At 42.4% G+C, this 26,172-nt stretch overlaps 1 protein-coding gene and 1 long non-coding RNA gene across 4 annotated transcripts in view; one reads left to right on the plus strand and one right to left on the minus strand.

Annotated features, from left to right (window-relative positions):
* The window catches only part of LOC138978642 (tripartite motif-containing protein 2-like), a 273,078-nt gene that overhangs the window by 85,962 nt on the left and 160,944 nt on the right, over positions 1-26,172 (minus strand). The window lies entirely within an intron of this gene.
* Positions 140-3,836, plus strand: LOC138978634 (uncharacterized). The gene is made up of 3 exons (XR_011459751.1): positions 140-350; positions 1,143-1,233; positions 2,234-3,836. It is a non-coding gene; the product is annotated as an uncharacterized lncRNA (long non-coding RNA).

Raw genomic sequence — 26,172 nt, forward strand, 5'->3', positions numbered from 1 at the left:
TATCAAACCTTGCTTACGGGAAAACTACAGTACAAAGGTACATCACTCATCCGTTTTGCGTTCAGGCAGAGCGTTAGATTTAGACTGAAGATCTGATTTAGCTTTTTTTGTCTTTCCTTTTTGCTTAGTTTAACAATAACATTGTTGTTTTTATTGTCAAACTAGGTGCAGAATATGGATGCAATTCACAAGGCGAGAGGACTTTGAAAAGCTGCAGCCAGCTGATGTTCAAGGTCTCAAGCTTTGTACTGATCACTTTGAGGCCAACCAGTAAAACAATCCTGCAGAGAGGATCACTTGTGTGGAATGCTGTCCCGACATTGTTTGCAGTGCCCAATCCACCACCGAAGGTTATTTATTTATTGGTTTTAGGTTTTTGCAAACCAAAGAAGCACACTATTAAATGCAGGTTGAGTAATGACAAGTTTGAGGCTGATGTAAGAATTGAAAACAAGTTAGCATTGTTCCCATCAAATAATGCCTGTTTGCATTTAGCGCAAAAAAATGATAAGGCCAACAAAAAAAAGTTACTTATTTTGGATCGACGTCTTGATTATGATGATATGATGAACTTATTTTGCAAAAAAACAGCCCCAAATGGCAAAAAAGGTATAGAGTCGGCGTCAACAACAAAAAAGTTGTATGTTTCTGGTCACCTGACCCTACCTATGTTTTCCCGACGACCCTAGACTTTTTTTTTTTTTCATTTTCAAAAATAAAAGGGGTATTCGAAAATCAATTGTTTTCCTGTTTTTCAACGAAATAGTTAAAAAGATGGTTTAAAAAAAAAAAGTTTAGAAAAAAAATCTCCACCTTTAGTCATGTTAGGTCACAAAAAAGTCTGTTTAAGGTAACGTAGCCCCCCCAAAAATAGCGTCGGTAGGTCGGCTTTTTAGTTTTGTATTTTAGCCATCTGAATATTTTAATTTTATTTTTTAATGCCCCCAAAAAGTCTAGGGCCGGTGGGAAAAAAATAGGGTCGGTCCGGATACCGTAAACAGATTATTTTTTGTTTTGCCTTACCAGAAACATACACTTTTTGTGTGTGGCCTAAGACCAATGCCATGAAATTGGGAGAAATGTTTCATTGTGACTGGGTGTTGGTTGTGAGTTTGTCAGTTAAAGAGCTGTGCAATTTGCAGGTTGCTAGTGGGAGGAATCCACCATCGCAAAGGGTAGCTACAAATGAAGCCAGCACCGACCTGTCGCCTGATGCACAAATTGTTCAACCAGGTAAGAGATTTTTAACCATGAAGAACACCCTGACATCAAAAAATGTTTAAACTCATCCATTACATAGTTGATAATCGCTGTATAGGGTGACGGGCGCTGTGGCGGGGTGGTAAGACGTCGGTCTATTAACTCGGAAGGTCGAGGGTTCGAATCCCGGTCGCGGCCGCCTGGTGGGTTAAGTGTGGAGATGTTTCCGATCTCCCAGGTCAACTTATGTGCAGACCTGTTAGTGACTTATCCCCCTTCATGTGTACACGCAAGCACAAGACCAAATACGCACGAAAAAGGTCCTGTAATCCATGTCAGAGTTCGGTGGGTTTTAGAAACACAAAAATACCCCGCATGCTTCCTCCGAAAGCGGCGTATGGCTGCCTAAATGGCGGGGTAAAAACGGTCATACACATAAAATTCCACTTGTGCAAATAAATGAGTGCACGTGGGAGTTTCAGGCCACGAACGCAGAAGAAGAAGAAGCTGTATAGGGCGGATGCATGGATGGATGAAATTGTACCTGTAGTTCCCACACGTAATGATGGGAAACATATCCTGTTAGAGGCATGGTGTAACAAGAAACAATTAAGTGGCTCTATTCCCATCTCCCCCCCCCCCCCCCCCTTTCCCCGTCGCGATATAAGCTTCGTGGTTGAAAACGACGTTAAACACCAAATAAAGAAAGAAAGAGGCATGGTGTGTGAGGAGTTTACCTGGTACTGTTGTCCTAATCAATCAATCAATCAATCAATATAAAGCTTATATAGCGCGTATTCCGTGGGTACAGTTCTAATGGCCTCACCCATTCAGTACCAAACAAGGTCAATTCCATCATTGTTCCACATCGTATCCATAGTTGCTAATACACTTCATTTCTGGCCTGCCTTCCTACGCTATTGTTTATTTTCATTTTGTGATTGAATTACACATGTTTTAATTTCTTCCAGGTTGTAACTTGTTATGGTTATGTTATTTTATGTGTGTTTTGTGTGTGTGTTTTCTTTTTTAGATGACATTCAGGCGATCCTGGAGGACATAGGATGTAAAGCATCAAAGTCGTCATCCTCCCCATCCCCTCGTGAAGCGGAACTTCGGCAGAAGGTCAACAAACTGAGGAGCAAGGTTTTCCGATTAGAAAAGACAACGATGGAACCCCGTGTAAAACGAGCGAGTAAATTAGCCAAGCCTCCCAAGAAAGACTTTGTAATAGAACAGTTGTCTCATATATTATCAGGCGAGGCGAGCTATTTTGCCATTTATGCCTGTTACATATTTACCGGTTATCTGCTGCTGTATCCAATCCTGGCAGAGACGGAACGCATGTTACCAAGGAGCCGAAGGAGAGTCGATGAGATGAGAGAATGTGATTAACAATTGCCAACTCTCTCCGTACAAAGAGGGTCCAAAATTGTATCAAAATATAGATCGTAGGGAATTCAAAATAAAAAAAAGACAATAGACAAAACATGTACTTCGGCTCATAGAGCCTTCTTTAATTTTTGACTCAAAAGTCCATGCTCCGAGAGTCCTTTTTTTAATTTTGAATTGCCTACCATCTATATTTGTATACATTTTCAAAAAGATTCAACAGTCACCTTCCGTTATTCTTGAACTTGGCTATCCCAGCCTTACCTCAACATTCGATATTCCTGTGATATTTTTGACGTAAAATCAATTGTTACTGTAAAACACTTCGGCAAGAGGATTGGTCCAAGCAAACAAATAATAAACTTGTAAGATTTTTCCTGATATTTCCGATCAATTGCCTATGGTTTTATTTAGCTAAAAGATTCAAACGTCACACCTATGACTCATGGCTATTTTTAAGGGGAGAGTAGCATCCCTGGTGTGTTGTTTTTGATGTACCTTTTGGTCTGTTTACAGTAACATAGGCACACAAAAAGAGGGTCGGTAGGTCGGCTTTTCTTACTTTTTTTTTTATAACCATCTTTTTAAATTATTTTGCAAAAAAACAGGAACAAAATTGATTTTTTTTCTTTTTCTTTTTCTCCAAATGCCAAAAAAAAGGTCTAGGGTTGGCGGGGAAAAATAGGGTTGGTCGGGATACCGTAAACAGACTATTTTGCTTTGTTTTGCCTAAGCAATGACTAACAAACTTTCTTTAGGGTCTGACATTGTATATACTATACAATTTTTGGGGTATTAACTAAATACATGTATACAGTTTTTGATTCCTTTTATACTTTTTCACAAATTAGCCCCCCCCCCCCCCTTTTTTTTTGTAGTCTGCCCTGGGGGCGGGAGGTCTCCTAATTTCGGTTTCTAGGGTCATCTTATGCTTCCCCATGAGCTGAGAACTTAATTTAAAATGGGCCACGATTTTTTTATTTGTATTTTGTAATTGTGCCTTTGTCCAGTCACATGATTTCACTTTGTACTTAAAAACTTGGCACTGTCATCATTTATTGCTATTTATTGTTCAGTTGTTCAGTATTTATTGCTATTGGGCATCAGTTGTTCAGTTGCCCTCTTTCGAATGAGCCATGCATGCATTATGGATGTGTTTAGCGAATTGGGATACCTCAAGCAATGTAAAAGAAGAAACAATGTGAAGCAAACATATAGCACCAAATAAAATAACCGAATCAAAATGGAAACTTCTTCAGTGTATGTGTGTGTGTGTGTGTGTGTGTGTGTGTTTGCTGTTTTAAATACCGAAAATGTGAAAATAAAGCAAGTCACAACATGAGAAAGATCGACTGTACTAGTCATAACAAAGCAGGAAACAGCCTGATCAGCATGCAGCAAAGGGGAATAACTCATATTTAGCCATTCTCATTTCTAAGCATGCCCAATGAGGAAGTTATCCTTCTTCCCATTGTAGTTTCTTTGGTGACAGTGCCGCCTCAACTTTCACGAAAAGCCGGATATGACGTCATCAAAGACATTTATCAAAAAAATGAAAAAAACGTTCGGGGATTTCATACCCAGGAACTCTCATGTCAAATTTCATAAAGATCGGTCCAGTAGTTTAGTCTGAATCGCTCTACACACACACACACACACACACACACACACACACACACACACAGACACACAGACACACACACGCACATACACCACGACCCTCGTTTCGATTCCCCCTCGATGTTAAAATATTTAGTCAAAACTTGACTAAATATAAAAACACACACACAAAGGGAAAAAAAAGAGGGCAGGGTGAGTCATTATTTTATTGGACGAGTGTCTGTATTCCCCCCAGGCAATGTGTGTGTGTGTGTGTGTGTGTGTGGTGTGTGTGTGTGTGGTGTGTGTGTGTGTGTGTGTGTGTGTGTACAACAACAACAACAAACCCAACAACAGCAATACCTGCGCAAACACCCCATGTACTTTGACGTATATCATGGCACAGAGCCGCTACCGACCATCACAAAGACCCATTCGTCCCCCCCCCCCCCCCCCCCCCCCCCATTCGCGTACATAACCCCCTGTCCAATCCACCCCATCACCTCACCTCCAGCGGAGTAATGACAACAGCTGATGATCGATTTGTAACCCTTCAGTTCGACCCCCCGTGTCTTCTTATTCTCAGTCCGGAACTCTTTGTTGGCAGGGCACACAAAGCCTAATTGAGCGGGCTTTGAAGACCGGGAACAGGACTATTGTTGTTAACCTTCTGCTCCATTCAGCTACCATTCTTCGCCCCGCCTGATAGGTCCACGACTAATTATCGCCTTTTCTTCTAAGACCGTGTTTGGCTGCCTGGCCGTGACGAAGTTTGAGGACATATTAAGCACAGCGAAAAGACTCAGGAAATTGGAAGGATTGATGGAGAGAGGAAGGGTGACAAATCTTGACATGACGATGGTTACCGGCTTGTCATGGAGGGGGGATATCTGTAGACACATGCACGCACGCACGCACACACACAAAGCAGGAGTGTGTTTTAAAATGCCAGGTAGTTTCAATATAGCCTCTGGGTCTAATTATCGACTTTTTTAGCCTTGTTTGGTGCCGTTGCACTGTCAGAATCAGAGAACACAAAAAGAAATGTACAAAGACTCCGGGAATTAAAAATTAGCAAGACGGAAGATTGAAGGTTGAAGAGACAAGACAAAACAGACAGACCGGAAAATTCCTGTACACTGATACACAAGACGAATGGCATTTAATCCAAGGTTACAAAAGCACGTGGGTAGAGTCAAACAAATAAAATGTTTTAAAAGCGATGAATACGCCTCGTCTGAAAAGTCCGTGTCCAATTATCGACTTTTTAAAGCCCTGTTTTGAGATCTGCAGCGACAGAACCAGAGATCAATATATCACTCCAAAGTTTCAGGAATCAGAGGTGACAGAAAGGTGAAGGTCATGCGGGAAAAAAACCAAGCACAGCAAGCCATTCTTACGAAACAAATAATTATGGTGACCGACACGCATGAATGTAATATGAGCAAGAATGGAAACCAACGAATAATTATAATACACATGTGTACGTAACTCGGTTACGTTGCCAGGGTTACACAGATACCATACGATCTTGCTAAATTTATCCGACTCCAAACCAAAGGAAAGAATAGTAAGCTTTGACAAAAAGGTGTTGATAGCAAAATAATAACCTTTGGTAGTCAGTCCCTAATAGCGATCACCCCGAGGGACAGGAAAGCCATTGTCTCTGCTGACCCTAGTTTTCCCGATGTTCTGTTCATAACCTCTGTAAAGTATAACTGACCCCCACTTATTGTCAGACTCCCTCTGTATTAAGACCACACACATTGTAATTCTCGCTCCCATGGGGTCGCCTTCCCGCGGCGGGAGTGTTTCCACAGAGCTACCCCACCCCTTTACTTCTCTTCTTTTGTCTTATTTCTGCCTTACCAGTCCTTTCACCTATATTTCCTTCCAAGAAAACTCTCCCTACTATTCCCTGCAGATTTCCAATTCTTTTCTTGTTGTCTTATTTCTATCTGACTGGATCCATCACCTTTATTTCACTTACCAAAAGTCTTCTTTTCCACATCCTTATTTCTCTGAACCCCGCATGTCGTAAGAGGCGACTAACGGATTATGTTTCTCCTTTTACCCTTGTTTAGTGGTTCTTGTATAGAATATAGTCAATGTTTGTAAAGATTTTAGTCAAGCAGTATGTAAGAAATGTTTAGTCCTTTGTACTGGAAACTTGCATTCTCCCAGTAAGGTCATATATTGTACTACGTTGCAAGCCCCTGGAGCAATTTTTTGATTAGTGCTTTTGTGAACAAGAAACACTTAACAAGTGGCTCTATCCCATCTCTCCCCTTTCCCCTATCCCATCTCCCCCCTTTCCCTCGTCGCGATATAACCTTCGTGGTTGAAAACGACGTTAAACACCAAAGAAAGAAAGAAAGAAAGAAAGAATTGTAATTCTCAAATGTTGGAGTCTAACAGGGGGGGAGTCCTTTTCTCAGTTTCTGATTTTTTTCATCTCAGCTTTCAGCGCAGAGTGAACCCCCCCCCCCCCCCCCCTCTTTAAGATCCCCCAACTTCAGAGTCCCTTCCTTTCAATTTTTTCTTTCTTTCTTTATTTGGTCTTTAACGTCGTTTTCAACCACGAAGGTTATATCGCGACGGGGAAAGGGTGGGGGGGGGGGGGGGTGGGGGTGGGGGAGATGGGATAGAGCCACTTGTTAATTGTTTCTTGTTCACAAAAGCACTTATCAAAAAATTGCTCTAGGGGCTTGCAACGTAGTACAATATATGACCTTACTGGGAGAATGCAAGTTTCCAGTACAGAGGACTTAACATTTCTTACATACTGCTTGACTAAAATCTTTACAAACATTGACTATATTCTATACAAGAAACACTTAAAGGAGAAACAGAATCCGTTAGTCGCCTCTTACGACATGCTGGGGAGCATCGGGTAAATTCTTCCCCCTAACCCGCGGGGGGTCTTCCTTTCAAGACTCCTTCCCTTTTTCAGACCCAGTTTTCTCAGATTTTCTGTTTATCACCTCTGTAAATGTATCGCCATTTTAAGACTCCCTCATTTTTAAGACCTGATTATTTTTCAGATTTTTGGAGGTCTTAAAAGGGGGGTTCCACAGTAGCAGTGAGTATGCAAGGAAAGTGACATATATTATATAAGTAAGAGGGGTCATCAGTGTCAAGACACGCGGATGATGAGAGGAACACACTCCAGGCAAGTTAGTGCTGGCGTAACACAGTGCGACAGGAACAAACCAGCCGTCACTTTCAACTATCTTCGCATTTCCTCGTATTTCGTTGAACCGACACGGTGGCCTAGTGGTAAGGCATCCGTCCCGTGATCGGGAGGTCGTGGGTTCGAACCCCGGCCGGGTCATACCTAAGACTTTAAAATTGGCAATCTAGTGGCTGCTCCGCCTGGCGTCTGGCATTATGGGGTTAGTGCTAGGACTGGTTGGTCAGGTGTCAGAATAATGTGACTGGGTGAGACATGAAGCCTGTGCTGCGACTTCTGTCTTGTGTGTGGCGCACGTTAAATGTCAAAGCAGCACCGCCCTGATAATTATGGCCCTTCCAACCAAACAAACTCGTATTTCGTCCGTGTGTGCGAACTAAAGCGTTTTTAGTGCAATTTTGAACAGTTAGTGAATGAGATGTATTTTGTGGTTTAAACCGCCTGACACTCCGAGGCAATGTTCCTTGTTTTTATAAGGACAGTAACATTTTTGAGTCTTGAATAATGCTACGGATATGACCTAGATTTCAACGTATGTTTCAAGTCAAAATAAGAGGACGAACAGTCAGAAGTTATGACAATCTGTAGGGGTGAGTTAAAGTTCCCTGTCGGACTTTATTGATAGCTGATACTACACACACACACAATCAATCAATCAATCAATGAGTCTTATATCGCGCATATTCCGTGGGTACAGTTCTAGGCGCTCTGCAGTGATGCCGTGTGAGATGAAATTTTATACGGCCAGTAGATTGCAGCCATTTCGGCGCATATTTACCTTTCACGGCCTATTATTCCAAGTCACACGGGTATAGGTAGACAATTATTAACTGTGCCTAAGCAATTTTGCCAGGAAAGACCCTTTTGTCAATCGTGGGATCTTTAACGTGCACACCCAATGTAGTGTACACGGGGGGAGGTTCGGACACCGAAGAGAGTCTGCACACAAAGTTGACTCTGTGAAATAAATTTCCGCCGAACCTGGGATCGAACTCACGCTGACAGCGGCCAACTGAATACAAATCCAGCGCGCTACCAACTGAGCTATATCCCCGCCCACACACACACACACACACACACACACACACACACACACACACACACACAGAATGATAACTGATATCACACCAACACACACACACACACACACACACACACACACACACACACACACACACACACACACACACACACACACACACACACACACTCATCAACACCTGAAGTTCAACGAGCGACACGCAGCTCCCTACTTTAATTTCACCAGACCTTATCCGACACAAACTTTGTACCCGTCTGTGTCAAGGCAGATCAGTTTTACAGACGGTACATTCAGATCATGACATCATCAACATCTGTTACTGGGACAGGACACCGGAAACCATGCCGTCAGACAACAGGTGACGTGATACGATACTTAACACATTGTGTATACAGCGAAATCAGTGTTATGATTTAATATAGATTATAGTCCCGCAACATCTGCAGCCTATGTTTGCATAACTATCAAAGTGTGTGACCTAAGTTCGATTCGACAAACATGTACTCACTTCTGCGCCTTTCAATAGTTCCAAGTCTGCTCACGTGTGACCGTTCATTTATGCGTATTTAACTCAGGGAACACAGATATCGAAAAAGAACACAGCACTCTATTCCCCTACATCGACGAAAAGCTAGCAGTGAACACTAACGCTGAATCCCGCTACCATTATGCTAACACTGGTGACACCACGACAATGACAGTGTACACAGACAATACGACCTGGAAATCAATCCCGCGTATCATATAACGGACCCCGATATTGACAAAGCACAGAATCCTATTTCCATGCATCTACACCAAAGAACACTCCACCCTCCCCGAAAACGTGAACAGTATTATCACAGACTATCACCAAAACCCAGTGCTCAATGTACAGAAATAAAAGACTATCGCTAAACCATATTTGATACTCAAAGAGTATCACCAAAATATAATAGATACTCAAAGTATAGAAATCACAGACTACCTTCTAACCACTGTATACCGTATACCATGTAAGCCCAATAATGAATGTCCAAACTCTTACCGTTGCGTTACCACCAGCGACTTAAACCTTGGAGTGCCACAAAGCCGTCACTTCCACACCCACAACCACAACCAGACCAGATTTAGTGGCCCTACATCAGGGACCTATATCTAATATAGGTCTACCTATATCTAATATAGGTCTATGCCCTACATCAGGGACCTATATCTAATATAGGTCTATGCCCTACATCAGGGACCTATATCTAATATAGGTCTATGCCCTACATCAAGTTAAATTGGTGCTGACTCTGTACCCTTGCCCATGTACAATTGAACACCCCTGTTAAGACACCCCCAATTTAAGACTTCCTCCATATCTTTCTTTCTTTGGTTTAAACAAGATTTTATTAAAGAAATACAGGGTGGCAAGTAGATGCGATACAGACATTTGTGACCACACAACAAGCTAAGCTTATTTTAAGTGTGGTTATAAATATGTACATCTAGATAGGAAATATTATTTCACGTGATGTCAAGGTCAGAAAATTAATTGCTCATACCCTTATTAGAAATGTAAAACAGACAAGATACATTTTTTACAAAAAAAGAAAAAATATAACAAAAGAATTATTGGGGAGATATGAGTCTCTCTCTCTCTCTCTTTCTTTATTTGGTGTTTAACGTCGTTTTCAACCACGAAGGTTATATCGCGACGGGGGAAGGGGGAGATGGGATAGAGCCACTTGTCAATTGTTTCTTGTTCACAAAAGCACTAATCAAAAAATTGCTCCAGGGGCTTGCAACGTAGTACAATATATGACCTTACTGGGAGAATGCAAGTTTCCAGTACAAAGGACTTAACATTTCTTACATACTGCTTAACTAAAATCTTTACAAACATTGACTATATTCTATACAAGAAACACTTAACAAGGGTAAAAGGAGAAACAGAATCCGTTTGTCGCCTCTTACGGACATGCTGGGGAGCATCGGGTAAATTCTTACCCCTAACCCGCGGGGGGTCTTCCTCCCTTTTAAGATTCTGTTTTCTCAGACTTTCTGTTCGTAACCTCTGTAAATTCATCCCCATTTTAAGACTCCCTCCTTTTTAAGACCTGATTTGCTCAGATTGTTGATGGTCTTAAAAGGGGGGTTCCACTGTATACCGTTCCTCGGTAAAGCGTAATGCAAGTTTGTCCAGGTATTACTATTCTTTAGCAGATCCAAATACAATTCTGTCTTCCATTACAGCACAGAGACTCTTTGGTTCCTAACTTATTGTGCGAAGTATACAGGCTGTTACCCTAGCGGTGCCCGCACCCCACGCAATTTCACGCGCTGTAAATTTTCATCGCTCTCACACAAACTGACCTGTGACCGAAGAAGTTTTGCAATCTTAATCCGAGAGCTTCACGTCCACTAGTCTACTACATATCTCACCCAAATAAATGTCTTCCCTCCTATCCCCAAGACCATCCTTGATTGTCAATCTCGATTCTAGTGGTGGATCTATGAAACCCAAGACGCCCGCATTTCAATTATTTCCACACCTAGGGATGACCAAATCTCAAATTTTTAACTCGCCAGTCGGGCTAGTATAACTTCAAGAAAGTCACTTGCCCGTAAGAAATGTTGCTGCCCCGGTTCATACCACAGTTGCTGCATCTGCAGTGTTTATACGGCTTTTGAATCTCGATATTACTACCATTAGTGTTGCGTTTATTTTCAAAGTTCACCGATTGCCAGGCGGTTTTAATAGGCCCCTGGCGACCCGGGCGGACAATTTGGCCATCCCTGCATACCAAATTCACGCCTCACGAATTTCGTTCTGGGAGCAAGGCACACAAAGTGACCATAGTCAGTCCCAGTCACATCCTGCCACAGGACATTCTTGTTTCATTTACAGGATCCCACACAAGTATAATCCCTTCTTTCATTTGTGCACCCTCCGTTTTAAAGTGTTCTCCGATCCCCATCCAGACCCCTTTCAATCCCCTCTTCATGGAAACGAGCCTACCCCCCGCGGGTTAGGGGGAAGAATTTACCCGATGCTCCCCAGCATGTCGTAAGAGGCGACTAACGGATTCTGTTTCTCCTTTTACCCTTGTTATTAAGTGTTTCTTGTATAGAATATAGTCCATTTTTGTAAAGATTTTTAATCAAGCAGTATGTAAGAAATGTTGTCCTTTGTACTACGTTTATCTTATTCTCCATCATTTGCTGATTCCAAAAACATATAAATATGTTATATTCGGATTAAAAACAAGCTCTGAAAATTAAATATATAAAAATGATTATCAAAATTAAATTGTCCAAATCAATTTAAAAACACTTTCATCTTATTCCTTGTCGGTTCCTGATTCCAAAAACATATAGATATGATATGTTTGGATTAAAAACACGCTCAGAAAGTTAAAACAAAGAGAGGTACAGAAAAGCGTGCTATCCTTCTTAGCGCAACTACTACCCCGCTCTTCTTGTCAATTTCACTGCCTTTGCCATGAGCGGTGGCCTGACGTTGCTACGAGTAAAATGGCATTGCGTTCAGTTTCATTCTGTGAGTTCGACAGCTACTTGACTAAATATTGTATTTTCGCCTTACGCGACTTGTTTAGTTCAATATTGTGTCCTATGGTCCGACTGCCACGTAACTCGTCAGGACAGTACACACCGTCTGATCACATTCTTTTGGTAATGGCCATGCAAACAGCCACCACTTGAATACATCTAAACCCTTACCTTGCTTAGAAGACCGGATCAGTGCCCGCCTTTGCAGTGCGATATCTCTGTGGTATGATACCTCATAAAACGTCACACTATTAGCAGTAGTAATAACTTAATTATGATGATCACAGCCAATGAAAGTGTACTTCCCTAAACCAACTCTTGTAAATTTGAAGAGACGCTAACCCTACTGAGTATGTCAGCCTAATGTATTCAGTTTCAGCGCAATTTGTAGCGAAACGAGTAAATGACTTCATGGTGTCGCGGCCAAGCAAAGTTTTACCTTTAATTGTAAACTTACAGTGTACTCGAATCCTGCTGGGTAGACAAGTCTAGTGTCATTTTAGCGTCAGCGCCAAGCGAAACGTTGACGCCATAACTTTCATTCCAGCCAAACAAAGTGTCCCTACGACTATTTAGTTGAAGAAATTGTCACATACCCCCCTCACCAGGCCATACCCGAGTCTTTTCATCGCGACTTCAAGCTGAAACGTCTAACCCGTAACAGTCTTCACACAGTCTTTTCATCGTGACTTCAAGCTGAAACGTCTAACCCGTAACAGTCTTCACACAGTCTTTTCATCGTGACTTCACGCTGAAACGTCTAACCCGTAACAGTCATCACATCCAAACACACTACTCACGACTATTCAGCACATCAACTCTCTCACCCCGCTCAGTAGGCCATATTTATAGATAATTCATTTACTGCGGACTTCCTGGCAGCCACTGGTCTGAGGATCTAGCACGGCCACCAACATCGAACGCAGAAGAAGAATAATTCAACATAATACATGTTAAGGATCAACAACAAGCTCAAGCTTATGGTGGTGACCCTAACAGGAGAATTTATCATTGGGATTACAATATCTTGCGACGAGGCTTTGACACATATTTCTTTAAACCAAAACAAACCCAGGCTTTGATGGCTTCAACCTTTCCACCCACGAGGAAGCAGCACTTAACGTCGTCACTCCATTCATCATTCCCAGCGGTGTAGTCTATACAGTGGAACCCCTCATTAAAGACCCCTCCCCCGAAAGAGGCGTACGGCTGCTTAAACGGCGGGGGTAAAAACGGTCATACACGTACAAATCCACTCGTGCAAAAACACGAGTGTGTGTGGGAGTTTCAGCCCACGAACGCAGAAGGAGAAGAAATAAGCCTCCCCCCAATTCCTCCCGAAAACGGCGTATGGCTGCCTGAGTGGCGGGGTGAAAACGGTCATACACGTACAAACCGTTGGAGTTTCAGCCCATGAACGGAAATGAAGAAGAAGACCCCCCCCCCCCCCCAATTTAAGACTTCCTCCCTTTTAAGACCCTGTTTTCTTGGACTTTCAATTCATAACCTGTGTAAATTGACTCCCATTTTAAGACTCCCTCCTTTTTAACTCATTGTCTCCCAGGTACGGATATATCCGTCCCCACTCATATGGCTCTATCTGACCTGGTACGGACACACGGTCACTTCAGTCGCTTCCTGTAACGTCGATCTAACGCCTGCATTCCAGCGTGTTGATACACAGTTTCTACACAGTTACTACAACTCTGAGTGACCTGCTGCAGCACAGTTGGTCTCGGCTAAAGAAACCTTGGCCAACATAGGTGGGGTAAAAAGTGTATAAGGCCTGATGTTTGGAGGTCTTAAAAGGGGGGTTCCACTGTATTCAAAGGTCCTGGTTAATGCTCGTCGTACGACAGCGGTATAGCAAGGTCAAAGCAAATATGAATTATTAACACCTCGTGATAGCCTCCTAATGGCGGTTTCTGCAGTCGATCATAGAAATATCTATGATTATTTCCCTGTATAGGTGATGAAGATAAATGGGGACATGGCTACCTTACCGTTATACGGACGATTTTCTTATATGAAATTGAAAAGATTGATGACAGCGCCGACATGGACATCGGTAAACACTGTCATATCACGAATTACAGGTAACATCCTTCTCGTATAAGCGATCATGTACGTACACCACCACACAGATGTCCAGACTGTTACATGTGATAATAACTTCTTTCTACTTTGACACATACCAAAAGTCAACCGTTTGAGTCCGAATGTTTTTAATGAGTTAATGCCGTAAATGACACCTTTGTCAATCTGGAAATTAATTCATTAAAAATACTCACTTCGCACAGGATGCAGCCAGAATATTGATTTTTGGTTTGTGTCCAAAGGGCCGAATGCTCTTATACTAGCTGAACTCCTGGGTTGTGTGCATGATCACTTACACAAGAAGTTTATTTGTAACTACTTAAAACATGAACAGCCGCCGTCCCTACATTGAAAGAAGAGAGAGAGATTAGCACATTTATTAGTCTGTATAAGGAGAAGGACATAATTATATACCAGGCTAAAAGCTTAGTCAATATTATAAATGTCCCACTATTCTAAATCAACACCCTTTAAAGATACAACAAATCCACGTCTCCGGACGCAGTTTATGATGTTGACACTCTCACCTTAAAGTGCGAACAATCTCGACCGCGCCGAGGCAAAGTTTACGATATTGATATTCACACGGTCGTAAATTGTGACCATCAAGAAGTTGACCCCAATAATCCACGTCCGACAAACGTCGATAACGTCCGGCAAGCCCCGATCTCTAAGAGGTGGAATGTGTTTGCGAAGCGACAATAAAGTGGCTGTTTAGGTCATCGCGGAGGGGGCTAAGTGACCAGGGAAAGCCAGTTGTTCAGTCATACTGCCGGAGACTAAGGATTAAATCCTAAAGAATTTATTTTATAATGGCTGCGCTCAGCATGGAACACTTAACATGCATACACAATTCGACTCCATTTGAAGATCGCACGGCCGAGATATGATCGATTAAAAGTTCGATACAGAGAGATCATGGCATCACTCGCCTGCCATTCTGCAGCAGGAAGAGGGGGGGATGAGGGGGTTCCTGGATAGAGGGTAAGGGAGGCTGGCTATCAGTAATCTGATCGCCGTGACCGCGCGCTCGCCGGATGCTCTCACCATAACTCTGGTCTGACAGCACAACCTGTCTTTGATACCATCTTGCTGGAATCTTCACAGTTTGATTATTTGAAGCAGTTTTTCACTTCAGTCTTTGTGATACACCAGAGCTGCGTGGACGTTTATTTGTGGTCATCTACAACTTTAAAACAATGAAGGTTAGTTTTGGTTTGACTATTCCATAAAATACTTTAACTGAAGGTTTTACTGTCTGTACTGCCGCCTGAAAAACTCTCTTTTAGCAAGGATTTGTATGGCTGAACATTCCAGTCAAAATTCCTATTTTCATGTGTTTTAGTTGTTTTCCTCTAGAATCAACTGATTACATAAGTAACATGCAGGACGCACTATATATTATTGTGGTATTTAATGGTGGTGCTGTTATCAATGTTGAACATTACAAATTTGTGTTCATGAAAACTATTTTACTTGCAGCACTTCAAAGGCTACCACAATGGATGATCCATTAAAAACCTGTCCAATATGCAACGAACCATGTGACGTCGAGTTTAATACCCTGGGAAAGAAAGGATGTGCAAGTATGTTCTCTCTCTTGATTTGTTTCAATTCTTATGATAAATTTGAGTTTCTTAGTGTTCTGTATACTATAACGTTTGTTTGTTTGTTTGTTTGTTTTATGTCCTTTTTTATTTTGTTTGTTTTTGTTCTTTTGTTGTTTTTTCCCTTTGGTGTTCTTTTACATGTTGTGCTGTATTTGTAGTTTGTTGTATTACTGGGTGTCATCCAGTGAGACTTATCAAAGCAAGTGTGTGGGGTCATAGCCGGTTAACAAATTGCGTGCTTCTGTTGAAATGTCTATAAAAAAGAGTTTGTAGTGAGCAATGTTATTTGTTTGTTGATACAGGAATCAAGGATTCGAGCCAGAGAAGACAGAACAGAACCGTTCAGCCTACAGTTGGTCAAAGGGTGCATATCGAGTGTCGAAGGGATTACACCAACGACAATAATATCGAGAAAGACTTAAGACAGCAAAACAGAGATACCGATAAGACTGAGCTTGGAGAGCGAAGCACACGATCTAAGCAACACAGATTTGACTTTGCAAGTTGCTGCTTTTTCTGTGGGACTCGGGTAAATCTTTCCAAAACACGTGGACCTGATGAGGCATACAGAGTCAGAACATTATCTTTACAAACTGAAATTTTGAAAAAATGTGACGAAAGAAATGATGAGTGGGCAGATATCGTCAAGGGAAAGCTTGAATTTGCAAGAGACCTGCATGCAGCAGATGCTGTGTACCATATAACTTGTAACTGTAACTTCAGAGCGCTTGGTCTGTCAATTCCCAAACGTTATAATGACAAGCCAGGTGCATACGCACTGACAAACGCTCCAAGCCGAAGTGTGGGTAGACCACCGGACACTGAAAAACTTGAAGTTTTTGAGAAAACAGCAGAATATCTCATTAACCACGATGACGAACAGATCACCATCGGAGAGCTTGTGCAGAAAATGCAAGAGTTCAGTGGAGGGGTTGGTTACACCACCAAATGGATGAAGGAAAAGCTTGGAGAGATTTGGTGAAAAAATCATCATAGCGAATATTCTGGGCAAGTCTAATGTTGTAACATTCCGCACAACAGCTAAATCCATTCTTCATGATTTCTACAATTCTCCGAAGACTAATGACGACGAAAGTGAAAAACTGAAGCTGGTGAAAGCTGCTGCAGCACTGATAAAGAATGAAATAAAAGCTGCTTCTGCAACGACAAACAAGGAATATCCAACATCAGAGGATATTTCTTCAGGGGCGTACAACCTGGACTTTGTTCCCCAGTCCCTTCAGCTTTTCCTGCGTTTGATTTTCAGCGAAAAAGATGCTGACAATAAAATTGCATCTGTGGGACAAGCAATTGTCCAGGCAGCTCGACCTAGGGTTGTCATCGCCCCACTTCAAATTGGACTTGGAGTCCAAATGCACCACCATTTTGGCTCCCGATATCTGATCGATGTGTTGAATGCGATGGGCTTCTCGTCTTCCTACACAGAGGTGCAGAGATTTGAGGCAAATGCAGCTGTGTCCCAAAGTACAGATATTCCAGGATGTGCCAAGAATGTGATTCTACAATACGTGGCTGACAATGTGGATCACAATTCCTGTACCTTGGATGGATACAATTCTTTCCATGGTATGGGAATGATTGCTACCACAACTCCTGGAACACGACGAACAACGCCTATTCCTAGGTTGGATGTCACCTCCAAAGATTCAAAAGAAAAGGGAACAATTGACATCGTGTATTTCCAGTCAAAGGCAGTTCACTTTGGGAACACTACATACAGGGAACTAGAAAACCTGCGAGCTGTTGACCCATCTATACACCTTGATGTCTTGTGGAAGGTGGTGTGGCCGCTGAAGCCTGCAAGACCTTCATGGTCTGGAACGATGCAGGCTGTCCACAACGACCGTCACCCTGGTAAGTCGAGCGTTTTCTTCTTGCCAATGATCGACATGAACCCTGGTGATCTGACTTGCATTCACTCTACACTGCTGTTCGCGGCGAAGGAAGCAAAGAGACATGGCTCGACTCCAGTGCTCACTTTCGACCAGCCCCTATTTTGGAAAGCCCATGAGATCGTCGCCAACAAACCTGATGATGCTGACTTGGCCTCTATTGTTCTAAGGCTTGAAGGTTTTCACATGGAAATGAGCTTTTTGGGCTGCATTGGACGTTTGATGGAGGGCAGCGGTCTGCAGGAGGTGCTAGAACTGACATATGCACCAACAGCTGTCAACTACATGCTTCAAGGCAAGGCAGTGTCCCGAGCAGTTAGAGGCCACTTTCTGGTTGACTCGGCTCTGAACGCACTCCTGACCTCACAAACGTTCAAAATCTCTCTGCCACTCCCAGACCTGGATGTGACACTAAGTGACGTCTCCATTGAGGAAATTGATAGCACAGATGTACCAGAAGATGTGCAAATTGCTGGGACAGTGGATGATATCGCGCCATCAGCAAATGAAGATGCTCCTGTCTCATGTGAGGAGCCTGATGGGGACCTTGCCCGTGCAGCCAACATGTGGGACTTGTTGATGAGTGGAGCTATCCCGCTAGGAGAAGTTTGCGTTGATGAGACAATCGCATCGATTCAGCTAAAACTAGAACGCCAAAAGCAAACCCTCAAGTGCCACCCCACAGCTGCACTGTGGATTCAGTACATGGACATGGTTGACATTCTGTGCAAGTTCCTCAAAGCTGAACGCACAGGAAACTGGGACCTGCATCTGTCCACTGTCCATGAAATGATGCCTTTCATGGCAGCAGCAGGGCACAACCTCTACACCAAATCCCTCCACCTGTATCTCCAGGACATGCTGCAGCTGAAAGAAACTCACAAGGATGTCTACCAGAGCTTCCAAGCCGGTCACCATGTACGCAGGACGGATCGATGTTGGGCAGGCCTTTCTACAGACAGATGATTAAGAGAACAACTAGCATTGCTCTTTGGAGAATGTACAAATATGTATTGGAGACTTTCTTTATTTCTATGACAGTGACCGGTGTGAGATGTTTTTCAAATGTACAAATGTGTATTGGAGCCTTTCTTTATTTCTATGACAGTGACTGATGTTGTGAGATGTTTTTCAAGGGACATAATTATTATCATTCCTGTTGTTTCCTGATTTTTTTCTGATTACGGAATGTGTTCACAGATATTTGTATTCAGTGAATGCATTCATTGAGTGTTTTATGACTGCTTTGATGCTCAATTCTGCAGTCTGCAGTCGACCAATGCATGACTAACGCTGTGAATACATTATTGGTCAATAATGTTTATGAATGTTGTGCAATGTTTGTGTAATGATGTTGGAGTTATGTGCTTTGAATTTAAAATGTTGTCGATTATTTGATTATGTGATGCTTTATCTAATCAATTGCCTTGTTTACGTTTGTTGTTTCATTGCTTGTGTTTGAATGGTTTGCTTTTGTATACCCTGCTCCCTTGTCACGCGGTAGACTATCCAGCGACTTCCTGACATCATTCATCTTACTTTTCTTAGTTTACACTGCAAACTTTGTGGCCTTTTTACATGTTGCTTGAGTGCGCTTACATTCTCCTGTACAGGAATACTTATGTTTTTGTAGAACAAAACCTTCACAAAGATGATGTTTGGTTTAAAATGAGTACAGTATTCTCCTTTTGTTGAAAACAATAAATATGACCTTGTGTACCAATTACTTTGGAATTTCCCCTCTGTGTGTGTGTGTGTGTGTATGTGTGTGTGTGTGTGTGTGTGTGTGTGTGTGTGTGTGTGTGTGTGTGTGTGTGTTTAGTGCGTGTATAAAAAAATATTCGTTATGCTGCTGAAAATGATTACACAGCCTTCACTTCACGCATAAACAACAAATTTGACCTTATGACCCAATGACCTTGACCTTTTGATTTTTAATATCTTAGACATTTTTTTTATATTGTAATCATAAACTGTGACTTGCATGTTATATTTGATGTTCGTGGTGTCAAAACAGTTCAGACAATGTAAAAAACGTAGAATCGCTTTGTGACAAAATACACACTGACAAACACACTTGATAACTTTTTTAAAAATAATTATATTTTTCTCGATTTTTGACCAGACATACTACAAACATAGCAGAACATGAATCTGAAAACAGAAATTCTTTAGCAATAAATCCTTGGTTATGGTGCCATTTTCCGTAGACTGACTAGGCAATAGCGTGAGGAGAATAAGTCGTTTGGATGTGAATGCTCTGGCTGTCCCGTGTTTTAGAGTATAAGGGTGACACGTTTGTTTCTGTTTTAAGTTTGGTTCGAGTTGCGGGGACTGGGACTTGCCGTCTGCACAGTGTCTTGGTGTGAAATGTTTGTCTTGCAGCTTGCAAGTTTTCCGCTTTTATTTATGTTTTGTGTGTGTGTGTGTGTGTGTGTGTTGTTTGTGTGTGTGTTTGCATAGACTTCATGTCAGGTGATACGAAGTCAAAATCAAAGGAGGACCTAAATACTGGCAGCTATTCTCTGAAGATGGGATCTGTCTGTCTGTCTGTCTGTCTGTCTTCTGTCTCTCAATCTCTCTCTCTCTCTCTCTCTCTCTCTTCTCTCTTCTTTCTCTCTCTCTCTCAAATCTCTCTCTCTCTCTCTCTCTCTCTCTCTCTCTCCTTCTTCTCTCTCTCCATCTCTCTCTCTCCATCTCTCTCTCTCTCTCTCTCCTCTGTACTCTGTCTCTGCAGGTGTTTGTGCGTGTGCCTGTCTGGTGTATGCTTGACCGTTTTTGACCTTGCAGAAAGACGCACGCCCGTGAACAATGAGAAGGACGGGCTATCCACCACTAACACTGATAAAGTCCTACTCACGTAAACAGGAGTGTTATAGTCTTCTCAGTTTTCCAAGTGCTATTGTGACTCTTGATGACTCGACGAATTCACCTCGTGCACGGCCTTATCGGATTAACCCCTTTGTGGCTTTGTAGTTCAGCGGCGTATTTAGAGCATAAAGCCATATGACTGTTCCATGATATCCGTCTGCGTAGTATTGCGCTTAGCACATTGTCGGGGTGATTTCAACATAATTATGGTCCAGGTGTGCAGTATCATGTGCACTTTTTGCTTTATAAAACGACTGTCGGAATCTACGTTTGTCCATCTCTATCTACATGTCTCGTCTGTCTGTCTCTCTATATATAATTATACTCTGTGTGTGTGTGTGTGTGTGTGTATGTTGTGTGTGTGTGTGTGTGTGTGTGTGTCTCTCTCTGTCTCTCTCTCTCTCTCTCTTACACACACACACACACACACACACACACTGTGTGGGTGTATGTGCATGGTGTGTCAGTTTGTCAGTGTGTGCCAGAGAGAGAGAGAGAGAGAGAGAGAGAGAGTGGCTACTCACTCTCCCTGATACAAATCTTTCTCACTTTCAGTTGTCCTTCAGTATTTTTATGTTGTCTCTTTTTATATTTAGTCAAGTTTTGACTAAATATTTAACATCGAGGGGGAATCGAAACGAGGGTCGTGGTGTATGTGCGTGCGTGCGTGTGTGCGTGCGTGTGTGTGTGTGTGTGTGTAGAGCGATTCAGACTAAACTACTGGACCGATCTTTATGAAATTTGACATGAGAGTTCCTGGGTATGAAAATCCCCGAACGTTTTTTTCATTTTTTTGATAAATGTCTTTGATGACGTCATATCCGGCTTTTCGTGAAAGTTGAGGCGGCACTGTCACGCCCTCATTTTTCAACCAAATTGGTTCAAATTTTGGTCAAGTAATCTTCGACGAAGCCCGGGGTTCGGTATTGCATTTCAGCTTGGTGGCTTAAAAATTAATTAATGACTTTGGTCATTAAAAATCGGAAAATTGTAAAAAAAAATAAAAATTTATAAAACGATCCAAATTTACGTTTATCTTATTCTCCATCATTTGCTGATTCCAAAAACATATAAATATGTTATATTCGGATTAAAAACAAGCTCTGAAAATTAAATATATAAAAATTATTATCAAATTTTTTTTCGAAATCAATTTAAAAACACTTTCATCTTATTCCTTGTCGGTTCCTGATTCCAAAAATATATAGATATGATATGTTTGGATTAAAAACACGCTCAGAAAGTTAAAACGAAGAGAGGTACAGAAAAGCGTGCTATCCTTCTTAGCGCAACGAATACCCCGCTCTTCTTGTCAATTCCACGGGCACTGCCTTTGCCACGGGCGGTGGAGTGACGATGCTACGAGTATACGGTCTTGCTGCGTTGCGTTGCGTTCAGTTTCATTCTGTGAGTTCGACAGCTACTTGACTAAATATTGTATTTTCGCCTTACGCGACTTTTTTTTTTCTCGTATGCCTCCTCCTTTCTCTCCTCTTTGGATTTGTTTGTGTGGGTTTTTGTTTTTTTTCTCCTCCTCGTCTCAGTTCTAATCTGTACGTGCACAGGTTGAAAGGCCACATAGGTGGTAATTTTGTCGGCGTTACCGAGACGCTGAGCAGCTAATGTGGCACAGTAATGTGATGAACTAATGACGGGTTTCCTGCCCCCTTTCTGGGCTTTGGTCACTGGTGGATGACCGCAGTTTGACTCACTACATGTATGTCCAGTTGAGAGGAGAGAAAGGGAGAACCTTTTTTCTCAGGTATTATGTTCAAGGGTTAGGGAGAGGGAGAGAGCTTTTTCGTTGTTGTTGTGTAGAGTGGTTTTGTGTATGTTCAGAAAAGAAAAAGGGAGCTATTGGGTATGAGGGAGAGAGAGCTTTTGTGTTGTATAGTAAGGTTTGAGTATCTCTTAGATAGAGATAGAGAGGGGGTGAGTGAAAGAATGGTGTTTTACGCCATCATAGCTGACCTAATAAGGGCATGTGATACCGCAAAGGCAACCACAGAGTGGGGTTCAAGGTAGAGGGGGGGGGGGGGGGGGTAACTGTACCGCTGTGTGCGGAGGATTTGTTTTCTTTTTTAATGTGTCCACTGTTTCTGTCCCCCAACCCGGTGTGACGATTTCATCTTTCGCCCGTGTTCATATTTCCCCCTCGATGTATACTCAAGACTGAAATGTTGTTTCCTCGTAAAATTAAGAAGTGAAATTATTTATGGACGAAAAGCATGTCTGTTTCTTGCATGTGAAGGAAATTGGTGGTGACATTTAATAGATTTCACCCCCAAAATTGATTTCTTCGAAAACGTGTACCGAGTGGTTACGTCCCTTGAATAAGAAGGGAAACATTTTAGGATGAATCAAATTTCTAAATTAAATACAAACAAATTGGTTTGACAAATTTGGCCCCATGAATGTAAGGTACACACAGTCGCTCATCAGTACTATCGAATTTTTGTTTTGTTTTGTTCAGTGTGGAGTTTATACTTTATCAACGAGGCCGAGAATCGAAATATGACCACGGCGAAAGATGAAATCGTCATACCAGCGGTATGCCTGTAATTAGCCGCCGCTTACAATAGCCAAAGACCCTCTCAGAAAAAGAAGAAGAAATACAAATTAACTATAAAGGTAATTACTTATGCTGATTGGAACTTTAAAAAAAAAACACACGTTCGAATACCTTACGTTGCTGTTTGTTGTTGTGCTTTTTGTATTCTTGATTGTGGAACGTTATCAGTTTACCCGAGTCGCATTTCTAGGAATATCAGGTTTTAAAAGAGGGGTGGCAGTGGTGGGGATTGTGGGAGGGGAGGGGGTTTGGGGTCGTCTTATAATGGAGGTAAATTTACACACGTGATGAATAGAAATCTCAGGGTCTTGAATGGGGAGGAAGTCCTAAATTGAAAGCGGGTTCCACGGTAGTGTTGTGTGTTATTATATTCGCCGCACGTCCTTGCAATAATAATAATGTATGTAGCTCCTCTTTTTCCTCTTTTTGTGTGTGTTGTGTTACGCCTGTAAAGTATGTTCTTGTCATCGTTGCGACACTGTAGTTCCTCATATTCACAGGTTGACGAGGAGCCTCTTGACAGTTCTTTGCGTGACCAGACATTCAAAGAAGCCAGAGGGACAGTCTCATTTATATGAGCGGTTGGTTCGGGGGTCTAACATTCACATTGAAATTCTTTGAAAAGAATTTAAAATGTTATGAAAGGACACAGTCAATTCAACAGCATTGCGACCCATCCGTCGTCTAAAGCTGAATAACATTCTTACCTGAGTTCTAACGAAACACAGATACACAGGAGCTTGAATCAAGGTGCCCACAGTGGAAGGTTTGGGAGAGCAATACTTTTGATCGACTGGCCCCGGCCTGGCACTTTGACTGATACAAGCTCCTGTGCACAGAGCAGGCAAGGAACATCTTCAGAAAAATAAAATGTAAAGCTTCACCTTGAAACGTCTCTCAGACAAACGCCTGTGGTGGTTACGTTGCGCGAGAGAATAAGTGGGCTGTAAATCATTGGTCCCCTCTGAGGACAATTTTAATCTAGTTTGTCAGTCGCCGCACTCGGCCAACCATAAAACAAACAAAATAGACCACCGAGGAGACTGCAGGACAAAGTGGACTATAATTTAGCTGGGGAGAAAGGTGCACAGTGAAAGCTTCACCTCGTTCCCTTGAAGAGTGGCTGACCCACAGACGGTCAGGGGATTGGATTTTTCGTCAATGTTTGTAACCCGGTCGCAGCCGTTTCAGATATGTCTGTGGTTTTAGCTGAGTTGCTGTATCCTTCTGTGTGTGTGTCGTAACATTCCTCACAAATACTGAATACGGTCGGTAGGTAGGACGAAACGTTTGCTCCTTTCGGCTTTCGCAGCGTTTTTTTTAGTGACCTTAGTGGGGTTAGTGTGGAGTTTAGAGTGTCATAAGAAATTTTGGAACTAATATCATATAAGCCACCCCCTGAATATGTCATTGTCTTATAGTTTAACTGGGTGGACTGGGTGGCCGAGTGGTAACGCACTTGCGCTCGGAAGCGAGAGGTTGCGAGTTCGACCCTGGGTCAGGGCATTAGCAATTTTCTCCCCCCTTTCCTAACCTAGGTGGTGGGTTCAAGTGCTAGTCTTTCGGATGAGACGAAAAACCGAGGTCCCTTCGTGTACACTACATTGGGGTGTGCACGTTAAAGATCCCACGATTGACAAAAGGGTCTTTCCTGGCAAAATTGTATAGGCATAGATAAAAATGTCCACCAAAATACCCGTGTGACTTGGAATAATAGGCCGTGAAAAGTAGGATATGCGCCGAAATGGCTGCGATCTGCTGGCCGATGTGAATGCGTGATGTATTGTGTAAAAAAAATTCCATCTCACACGGCATAAATAAGTCCCTGCGCCTTGAATATGTGCGCGATATAAATTGCATAAAATTAAAAAAAAAATAAATTAAAAAATCCCTGCGCTTAGAACTGTACCCACGGAATACGCGCGATATAAGCCTCATATTGATTGATTGATTGAGTTTAAGCGAAACCATTCTGGACCTATAATATTACCAAACCGAACTCACATTGGTATATATGCAGCACCCACAGAATTGCACATTTTTAGTTTGGGATTTAAAGATGTTTACCAGTATTTCTGGACTGAATGGGCTGAGTTTTATCAAGACAATTATCCTCCCGAGAACCATACAATATAATATTCGTGCAGTGGGAACAACTTGATTCATATGGTAGTAAGTCATCTCGTTTCTGTCACATCAGACAGTCCACTTTCCTCTGTGTCAGCGTCAAAGTGATGTATGGTGATGGATGGTCGCCATGAAGATGATGACCACCTAAATCACGCGTTTCAAGACAATTGTGTTTGTGTGGGATACACGTTACGCGTGTCGAGGTTTTCATATGGAGAGATAGCAACCTTGCTATTTGTTTGCTGTGCGCACAGCGTGGTTAATCTAGTGTTTTGGGGTTGTGTGTGTGTGTGTGTGTGTGTGTGTGTGTGTGTGTGTGTGTGGTGTGTGTTTGTGTGTGTGTTTGTGTGTGTGTGTGTGTGTGTGTGTGCGACTAGAAACGATTGTCGAGAAAACAAATCGCGTTAAATCGCATTAATATGCCTTTGCAACTTCACAAATGTCAAAAAACTTCAGTGCGGTAGCTGACTGTGTTGCTATTTAAGTGGAGACAAAATGGCACATAATTAATACTTGAAAACTGTGGCTGCATGCTTTCAGGAGACAATATACTTTTCAGACCAGTATAGCTTTGGAAATGGGAAAGGGGGCGGCGGAGGCGACCACGGTGCAAGGGAAGCTCTATGGCAGTCGCACGGCAACATTTGCGCGGAGAACCGGCGTTTCCATCTGAGTGATCGACAAGAAGAAGAAGAAGAAGGAAAGGGGGCGGGGAAGGAGGGGGTGGCGCAGCGTGTTAAAGCATAAGGACTGAGAGCATAATGAGGGATCAAATGACGACAAAGAATGTACCCATTTCCGTAATTACTGCAGATGTGGGACGCGCCTGGCGCACATGGATGTACATTATATCTGCGTTGCACACATTTGTGTGGGACAGTATGGGGAGTCCGTAAGAGTCATGCAGCGAAGGAGGATACGTCACGATGCAGCCGGGGTTCCTCCTACCCCACCTGGTTTCTCTTTACCTGAAAAAATATCATCCATGCCCAGTCTCAACAGCAGTGCCTACCCCT

The sequence above is a fragment of the Littorina saxatilis genome, linkage group LG10 (genome assembly GCF_037325665.1).
Source record: "Littorina saxatilis isolate snail1 linkage group LG10, US_GU_Lsax_2.0, whole genome shotgun sequence".
NCBI lineage: Eukaryota > Metazoa > Mollusca > Gastropoda > Littorinimorpha > Littorinidae > Littorina > Littorina saxatilis.